A 9,373-nucleotide genomic window follows, 5' to 3' on the forward strand; every position below is an offset into this window, starting at 1 on the left:
GAACCCGTGTCCCCTGCATCGGCAGGCGGACTCTCAACCACTGTGCCACCAGGGAAGCCCGAGGTCTTTTTTTTTTTTTAATTTATTTTTATATTTATTTTTGGCTGCGTTGGGTCTTTGTTGCTGCAGGCGGGCTTTCTCTAGTTGCAGCGAGCAGGGGCTACTTTTGTTGCAGTGCACGGGTTTCTCATTGCGGTGGCTTCTCTTGTTGCGGAACATGGGCTCTAGGCACATGGGCTTCAGTAGCTGTGCCACGTTGGCTCAGTAGTTGTGGCTCGCAGGCTCTAGAGCGCAGGCTCAGTAGTTGTGCCGTATGGGCTTAGTTGTTCTGCGGCATGTGGGATCTTCCCGGACCAGGGATCGAACTCATGTCCCCTGCACTGGCAGGCTGATTCTTAACCACTGCACCACCAGGGAAGTCCCTATGCTGGAGGTCTTTGATTCTGATATTTAAGGCATTTCTCAGGCTGACCCCAGCCAGCCCTTCTCATCTCAAATCATCTGTGTTTGGAGAGGTTAAGAGCCCAAGCTTTGGCACCAACAGCCTAGGCTCTACCCCTCATGAACTGTGTGACCTTTGGCCAATTATTTAACCTCTCTGTCCCTTGGTTTCCCACTCTGTAAAAAGGAAAGACGAAGAGCCTACTTCACTGGGTTGGTATGAGGATTAAATGAGATAATTCATGAGAAGAGCCCAGAACCGTGCCTGGCACATAGTAGGTATACAATAAATGTTAGCTATGATTAGTTAGTTCGTTTATTTATTCTAATTATGTTCAGGGCATTCACATCTCCATACCCTCACACATGGTATATTCCCTTAGCCTGGACTGATCACCTCTCCCCACTACCACCCAGTTAAATCCATGTTCATCTTTCAAAAGCCCAGATCCAACATAAGTCACTTCCCCTCCCTGAGCCTCATGGTGAGGGTGTGGGCTGGGGCCAGATAAGCTGGGGTCAAGTTGGCCGGTGAGGACCTCCCACCCAAGCTCCATCAGCCAGTCTGGGCCCTCAGAGAGAGTAGCCTCATGACCCACGTCTGGGATCATAGTGTCAGAGGGGCGTGGATGGAGGCAGGGCTCAGCTGAGCTGGAGAGAAGGCTTAGGAGCCGCTGGCTTCGGCATCTGGCTGCTTGTGCAGCAAGAGGGCTGGGATGTCAGAGTTTCCATGGGAGCAGGCAGAGGCAAGCAAGCAGCTGGGGGAGAGAGTGACGCAGCCGGCAGGCCTCCCTGCCAGGTGGGCTGGCTAGACGTCCCCTCCCCATCCACCCAGGATTCATATCTGGGCTTGGACTATGGCCCCAGCTCTGCTTTGTGACCTGGACTAGGGCTTAGGATAGCCAGGCATCATGGTTGAGCCAGAAATGGGGACCTGGCCATTGAGGACTGTGACCACATCTCCCCCTGCTCAACAACCTTCCATGGCTCCCCATTGCCTTCCAGAGATATACAAGCATAGCATTTAAGGCTCCTCACTAAATTACCCGAGCCTTCTCAGCTCCTGCCTGTCCTCTCAACCCCACAGCACTTCTGGACCTTCCCTGTATCTGCCAAGCAGCTTCCTACCGCCTGAAATTCCTTTTCTTACTTTGTCTGCCTGTAAGACTCCTACGCGCCCTTCAGGATCCAGCCTTAGTGTCCTTTCCTCCATGAAGTTTCCCAGGGAAACTCAAGGGAGGGCAATATTTCCTGCTCTGTACTCCCACGGCCCAGAGACCCTAGTCAATTGTGTGATGGCCACTTGTCTGATGCCTCCAGCTAATTCAGGGCAGGGCATGGGGCTGAACCATTTCTTTGTCCCAAGGCCTAGCCTCAGGTCCCCTACCTAGTACGAGCTTCCCCAGGCAGGAACCCTAGTCTATAGTAGGGGCCACCCCAGCTTAGGGCCTGACAGAGTGTAGGGACTTCTCCGGTATGGACCCTGGCCCACAGAAGGGGCTTCCTCAGCCTGGGCCCTAGGACAGGAGGAACTCCATCAATCCAGGGCCAGGTCCCCCATGGGCATTGCTAAGTGCATGGAATGAATGAAGGGAGTCGGTGGGGGGGGGGGCCTGGCTCCCTGAGAGGAGACTGAAGTTGGGGGCCAGTGTTCCAGCAGGGGCTCCTGGTAAGAAACCCATGGAAGGCGCTGGGGTGGCTGTGAGTTAGGGCAGGAGGCTTCGCCAGCTCCTGTCATCTTCCTCACTGTCTCCCTCTTTCATTCTCAGGCCTTGTCTCTGCTGGCACCTTCAGAGGCCCCTCCAACCTGAAAGGTAAGCTAGATTTGGGGGCAGGGCTCTCTGATATCCCCAGCTGGATGAGACCTGTGCTTGCTGCTATCTACCCTTGCTCCCTCCAGCTGCAGCAGATGCCCCTCCCAGGCTCGGGGTGGCCTAGCGGGCAGGTGACCTCAGCTCCCTCTGGCCCAACTTGGAAGCAGCTTTTTCTCATTTGTGAACTATTTCTCCCCGGCTCCTTGGCGTGGCCGTGTTTGCTTGGCCTGCCCGGGTGCAGTGGCCTGGCCGCGCTCCCGCCAGGCCCCCTCCCTGCCCAGCTCAGCCCCTCCTGCCGATGCCGAAGCTGCCGCCACCGCACGGGGAAGCCGCGAAGGCCCAGGAATCTTGGCAGGCGTCAGGAGGCAGCGGGCGGCGGGCGGCGGGTGGCGCTCCGGAAGAGGCTGCAAATGCGAAACAGAAGGCGGGGGACTGGCGGCTGAGAAGGCCCCGCCTGCCTCGGCCTGGGGCCTGGGGGTGCCTGGGTCTGGTGGCCCACCCATGTCCGGTCTGGATCAGAAGCTCAAGGCCTCTTCTGGAAAATGAGCAATGGCACCAGCTGAGGCCTGAGCCCCCCGACGAAGAAGGGCCGGTCCCCTGGCCACCTGCCTGAGGATACATTGTTGCCCTGGGTCCTGTCCACTGCTGGGCCTCTTCTGGTTCATCTCCCCGCGCCTGGCTGTCCCTACCTCCCTGGATGCTTTGTTGCCCCGCAAGAAGCTCCTCCCCAGGGTGGTAGTGGGATGGCCAGCCTCAGAGATGGGCAGAGGCTGGGGGTCTGGGAGGTAAACCTAGTTACCTTCAGGGAGGGAGGTTCAGCGCAAGCCCCCTCCAGCCCAGAGCTGAGAAGGACCCTGGAAGAGCCACAAAGAAAAAGGGACCCTATGAGAAGCCATCTTGCAGGCTTGTCTGGAGGTGGGATGTGGCGTTGTCAGAGGCCAGGAGCTGGAGCACACAGGCTGCCGACTGTACTGAGTGCCAGTGTGCTGAGCCCCAGCTGGGGATGGGGTGGGGTTGGAGGAAGACATGTCCTGGAGGAGGAGCTGTTCTGCCTGAGAGAGGCACGGAAGGCTGCTTGGAGGAGGCGGCATTTGAGCTGGGTCTTAAATGAGGAATAACATGTTTGCCTGGAGGAGAAAGATAGAAAGAGCAATTCAGGCAAAGGCAGGTAGGTGGGTATAGGGAAACATCGAAAAGTTTGGGTTGTCTGGATTCAGGATGCTGGGGCTCAGGGTACAGTGGGCTCCTGTCACTCCCTGAACATGGGTGATTTTCCTAAGGGTGAGTCCATGGCCCTCACCCAGGCTGCAACAACCCTGCCAATGAAGCCCTATTTTTATCTCCAGGCGATCTCTCTCGCTCTCAAGTTTCAGAACCACAGGTTCTCTGCCTCTTAGATACTGCCCACCCCAGAAGCCCCTCAGTCTTCCTTGACTAGATTTTTGCTCTGCTCTCAGTTTGGAATATTCCACCATCACTTGCCCCTATGAGTATGTTGAACTCTCCTCTGTCCTTCAAACCTCCTTCCAATGCTGCTTTGAAAATTGAGGTCCCCTGTGGTCTGGGAGCCTCACCTGCAGGGGTGAGGGATGTTAGGGTTCTTGAAGCCTGGTTGGGTAGATAAGGTGTGAAGAGGGCAGCACTCCTGTCCTGCCATCAACCTGGATGATAAGGTGTCCTCCAGGCAGCCTTGTCCCAGCCTGATCACCTCCCTCCACCCCACCAGCTCCCAGATTCCAGTCAGCCCTTTGGCTTTGGAGCAGTCCTCACGCCTGCACATTTAAATTTGAGGGGTTCAGAGTCCCAGTGGCCTGTAGGACAGCGAGCTCAGCTCATGGGCACTGGACCCCGCAAGTCTCCACCCAGACCTTGCGGGGCTGCTTGTGGATCGTCCACCGTGGTCAGCCCCAGACCTGACGTTAACATTAAGGCCATAAGTGCTGGCCTTCTAGAGGCTCCTATCAAGTGACCAACAGCTAGAGATTTCAGAACCTGGAACTCTGACAGGATCTAGGTACAAGGCACAAGAGGGGACGGAGAAAGACAACAGAGAAAGACAGGGTCACAGAGGTGGGTGGACAAATGGGATGGCGACACAGAGATAGGAGGAGAGAGACACACCAGGAGATGCCTCAGATACACAGGCAGGTGAGGATCTGGATTCAGTGACACAGAGACACAGAGGAAGGGACACAGGTGGGCATGTCACATACCCAGAAGTAGAGGAGACAGTGTCCATAAGACTGGATTGGGGGTTTGAGGGTAAAGGAACAGGGCTGTCATGTACAGTTGTGCAGGTTGGTTACTGTTCAAGGGCTCTCGGGAAAGGCAATGAGTAAGGCCTGAGTTGGCTGGAAGGAGGGGTAGCCTTTTCTACTTGTGCTAAGGCATGGTATAGGCTAGAGAGATTCCATGTAAGGAAGGAAGGCGCAGAAGTGTCATAAGTGACGTCCAGATTTCTGACCTGGGCACCAGGGAGTGGGGGAGAAGCAAGTAATAGGGGAGAAGGTAGTGACGGCAGTTTGGGTGCAGGTGTATGAGGGACAGCCAGATGAAAATGCTCAGCTCGTGGTCAAACCCAGAAGTCTGGGGCTCAGGAGAGAGGTAGCTGGAAACAGATGTGGGAGTCCTTGGTGATGGGATTGGAACGGTGGGAGCTGGGGAGAGCTGGAAACTACAGGAGAAACATCCAGAGAGAAGAGAAGAGGCCTGAGCCAGCTCCTTGGGGCAAGCCTGGGCCTGCAGAGTGGGCAGAGAGGAATCTGAGGAAGAGCCTTTCCAGGAAGGAGGAAAGCCGGGTCACAAGGCGGGAGTCAGTGCTGGCGAGAAGGAAACACGAGGTGAGAGGGTGAGGGGTAGAGACAGTTCTTTTGAGAAGCTTGGCTGAGAAGGGCTGGAGAGAGATGAGGGTGGCGGGTGGTGGGGGAGGGGGTGAGGCCTGTGTAGATGTGGGATGGAGAGGCTGGAGACTGGGGGAGGCATCCACAGAGAGTGAGAGTTTCCTGAGGAAGAGGAAGAGGTGTGGAGGGGCCCGGGGCCTTGAGTGGGAGACAGGACCCCCTTCATGTGAGACTCAGGAGAGGGGGACGGGAAAGGGCTCTCTGATCTCTGCAAGCTGGGAGAGAGGTGGGGGGGCTGGGAGGCTCAGGAACCCTGGAGAAGTCTGGAGCCACCCTGCTCAGCAGTGGGGGTGGGCATGATGCCCAGTGAGGGAGGAGGGCAGTTCCTCTGCTCCTCTCCAAGATCCATAACTCCATCCTTGTCCTGAGCAGGCTGTGTGACCCCTGGTTGGTGTCATCTCAGGAGTGGTTAGGGAAAAGGCCTAGCAGGCCAGAAAATTGACTTTAGGGAACTTCACAAGGTGCTGGCCTTTGGCAGCAAGTCACCTGAGGTTTTCAAGGGTTGGAGGAGATGTTGCTTTGCAGCAGGAGGAACTGAGGTTAGACTGAAGGGAGGACTTTCTGTCCACTGGGGTAACAGGACAAGGCAGCATGGAGGGGCTGATGGCTTAGACCATCTCAGTTAACCCTTTCACAGATGAGGACACCGAGGTTCAGAGAGGTTAAGTCACTTGCCCAAGATCACCCAGCTGGTAAGTAGCTTTGCTGAAATGGGAGTTCAGGGGCTGCCGGGACCTAGAGGGCCTTAGGGCCCCCCAGGGCTGGATCCCTGATAGGGAGAGCCTGAGCAAGAAATGCTGCTCACCTGTTGAAGTGGCAGTGACCGGGTTGGAGAGAGAGAGAGACAGAGAGAAATGAGTCAGGGCCAGAGACCCAGGGAGAGAACAGAGCAAGGCTGGGCGGAGTGGGGAGGCAGGAGGCACCGGGGGAGCAAGTGGGGCAGCCGATCCCGCAGAAATGTCTCCACAACAGGAAGCGTCTCATAACATACCTGTGGTTTGGCCAGGCCCCGGGCTGCCTGAGCTCCCCGAGGCTTCCTCAGCTGCAGCCGCCCTTCTGGGGTGGGGGGCTTGGAGCGGCAGGAGCCTGCACAGAGCCTCGTTCCATCCACCCACCGGGCGTGGGGTAGGGGTGCTGCCAGGGCCATGCTAGCCACACCCCTGCACGGTCTGTTGGGAGCCTGCGCCCCACCCTCAGGCTCCCCTTTTTATCTGGACCCCTGATAGCTCACGTGTGAAATGGGATGGGGAGTGGGCAGGCCCTTAAATTCCATAGGATCACCTGGGCCCCGTCTGCTGGTCGCCCCCTGGGACAGGACCCTTTGAGAGGGGACTGGTGGGGAGGGGTCACTGTTGCTGATGCCCCTTCCCCTCCCAAAGCCCTGCCCAGGGAGAGAGGGGTCTGTATTCATGCGCTTCTTCTTCCTGCCGGGGTCCATTCCCCTCCCCTCTCAATTGGTCTGAAAGACCCTGGAGCGCTACCCGCTCCCAGCCAACCTCCTCGGCCGCCCCTGGAGGAGGCCCAGGCTGCCACAAAACGCTGACTTGGACAAAATACTGTTTTACGGGGATTTGTTGAAAAGGGGGGAAATCCCCGCTAAGGACTTGCAGCTGTCCAAACACCGCGTCTACCCTGCTGCCGCCACCGCTCCATCCCTTGAATTACCGGCTCCTTTTGCATCCCAGCTCCTGCCCCTGCCAGCCCAGCCCCTTCCCAGCTGCCCTGGCTCCTGCCTTCCCTCCTAAGAGGTCACCAGAGAGGGTGATGGACTGCCCAAGGTCACACAGCAGAGCCAGGCTTGAGCCTCGGGGCCCTCCCCCAACCCCTGACACCCCTGCTTGGCCGCCATTCCTCACGGGGAGACCAGGAGCAAGCAAATGGATCAGCTCTTCCTCCCTATGTGCCTCTGTTCCCTGTGCAGGCAGTTCTTAGCTGAAGATCCTTGATTGAGGCCACGTGAATGTCCCACCTGTTCCCATTCTAGCCAACAGATAAGCCCATCTGGCCTAGGGAGGGGGCTCCCAGGGCCGTGTGACATGTATCTGTGCAAAGTCCTGGATGCTTCCTGGAGTGAGTTATTGGTGTGATCATTAAATCTGACAGCAAATTGAGCTCATCAAACATTTATGGAGCATCTCTGTGTGCCAGCTAAGTCCTGTGCTGGGCATGGAGTCGGGGGAATGTGGCGGGGAGAGAGCAGGAGAGCCAAAGAGGGAAATGAGCTGTGAGGGAGAGCTGCAGGTGTCAGAGGAGCCTGGGGGAGGCATCCAATAGGCTTCCAGGACGTCCAAGAATGAGTAAGAGTTAGGCGGTGGAGAAGCAGTAGGGTGAGATGAATGTACAGAGTCCAGAGAGCCTGGGGAGCCTGCAGTGGGGCGGGGGGAGTGACAGTGAACAGGAGTCAGGGGCTCAGGGGTGTCCAGGCACCCTCGGCTCTGATGGTGGCCGGCATTGGGGGGCAGCCCCTCCCACCTGGGCTGCCATGTGGCACCATTCCAGGGCCATCAATTCTCAGCCCCTTCTCTGGCCAAGCCCCCCACCTGGAGTGGCATAGCCACCTCCCCTCTAAGAGCTAGAGTAAGTTTTCCCTCCTCAAACCCACAGGCAGCTTGGAGCTGGAAGAAAGACTCTCAGTTTGCTTCTGTCTAGCTTGTGCTCTCTGGCACACTCTCCCCCACTCCCTCCCCCATGGCAGTCTGTCCCAGCTGTTAAGAGCTCAGGTTCTTAACTGACCTCCGCTCAGATCCTGGCTGCCAGCTGTAGCCAGTGGGCGCATCACTGTACTTGTCCGAGCCTCAGACTCCTCATCTATAGAAAGAGGAAGCACAATAGTTCCTTTTTCCCAGGGACCTTGTGGGAATTAAATCAAGTGCAGAATGTGCAGCACTTAGGCGGTGCCCAACCGGAGGTGTGAGCTGTCATCCTCACTCAGACACCCCTCCCTCCAGAGGAAACACCTGCTCTGGGGTCCTGCAGCAGATCTGCCCTACCTCCACGATGCTGGCGGTGCTGGGATGGGGCAAGTTCAGGGGGCCACAGGGTGTAGGGTGGGGATGCTTCCTGGAGATCCACCTTGCCAAGGAGGAAAGAAAAGTGGGCAGCTGGCAGGGGGCCCTGCCCCTGCCCGGGCTCCTGAGTGGACTGTGGGCTCTTCCTCTGGCGCCCGGCCTGCCTGTGCTCCTCCACAGTTCTCACCACCCCAGACACCCTCCCAGCTGAGCCTGAGGCTGCCTGCACCCTCCATCACCCCCCATGCCTAGTGAGGCCTCAGCTCAGCATGGGAAGGGGACCAGGGCTCCCCAGAGCCAGGGTTCTCTTGAGTCCTCCTGTGGTGGCGCCATGACCTTGGCCTCTGGCCCACCGAGGCCAGAACTGCTCACTCCCCTCCCCCTGCTTCCTGCTGCAAGCTCTGCCCCTCCACCGGCTCTCCCAACCCTCTGCCCCCCTACCAGGCAGAACATTCTGGCTCTGTGATGTGTGAGCACCACCTCCACCCTAATAGCACCGCCAGCTCAGGTGACAAGTGCAGGAGGGCCCTTATCCCGCTCCAGAGAGGCCGCATGGTGTGGTGGTTAGGGATTGGGGCTCAAGAGTCAGACTGCCTGGGTTTAGGCTCTGACTGCACCTCGGTTTCCTCATCTGTAAAACAAGGCCGACAAGCCTCGCAGGGCTGCACGTGGATGGAACGTCAAACAAACGTTAGAGCAGTGCGTGTCCAGAGCTTCCATCAGCAGTAGCTGAGTGCCAGGCCTACACGGTGTGGCCTCACGAGGCCCAGCACCAATCATGGTGCAGATAGAGCAGGTGGCCTGTGTTGAGGGAAGGTGTTCTGGGCAAGATTCTTAGTCTAAGCTTCTGTTTCTACGTCTATAAAATAGGGGATTATAATTGTATGAGCTGGTGGGGGGATCATTAAGAGGATTAGTGATGTGAAGCTGGTGAAGCCCTGCCTGGCACGTGGGGAGCCCTTAGGTGGCAGGTGTTACTATTATGCTGGGGCTGAATGACCTGCCCAGGGTTACAGAGAGGTTGATGGCAGAGCTGGGTTGGCAGCTTCACCGACCTTCTCCGGAGCCCCGTGTTCATTCCTGCGGAGCCCTGAGTGATACTGAGTTTGGAAGAACACCGCACTGCAGCTCCAGACTCAGCCCCACGTGCGTCCCTGGGTGTGCACAGCACACCCGCACTCCCTCCTGCGGCCAGGCGCAGGTGTGGAGA

At 57.5% G+C, this 9,373-nt stretch overlaps 1 long non-coding RNA gene across 1 annotated transcript in view; it reads left to right on the forward strand.

The window, feature by feature from the left end:
• Positions 1-3,116, forward strand: part of LOC129391844 (uncharacterized) — a 9,816-nt gene extending 6,700 nt beyond the window's left edge. The window contains exons 2-3 of the long non-coding RNA XR_008616601.1: positions 629-716; positions 2,211-3,116. This is a non-coding gene — a long non-coding RNA (uncharacterized lncRNA). The remainder of the gene's footprint in view (positions 1-628; positions 717-2,210) is intronic.
• The last annotated feature ends 6,257 nt before the right edge of the window (positions 3,117-9,373 follow it).

This window comes from Physeter macrocephalus, unplaced genomic scaffold, assembly GCF_002837175.3.
Source record: "Physeter macrocephalus isolate SW-GA unplaced genomic scaffold, ASM283717v5 random_202, whole genome shotgun sequence".
Taxonomy (NCBI): Eukaryota; Metazoa; Chordata; class Mammalia; order Artiodactyla; family Physeteridae; genus Physeter; species Physeter macrocephalus.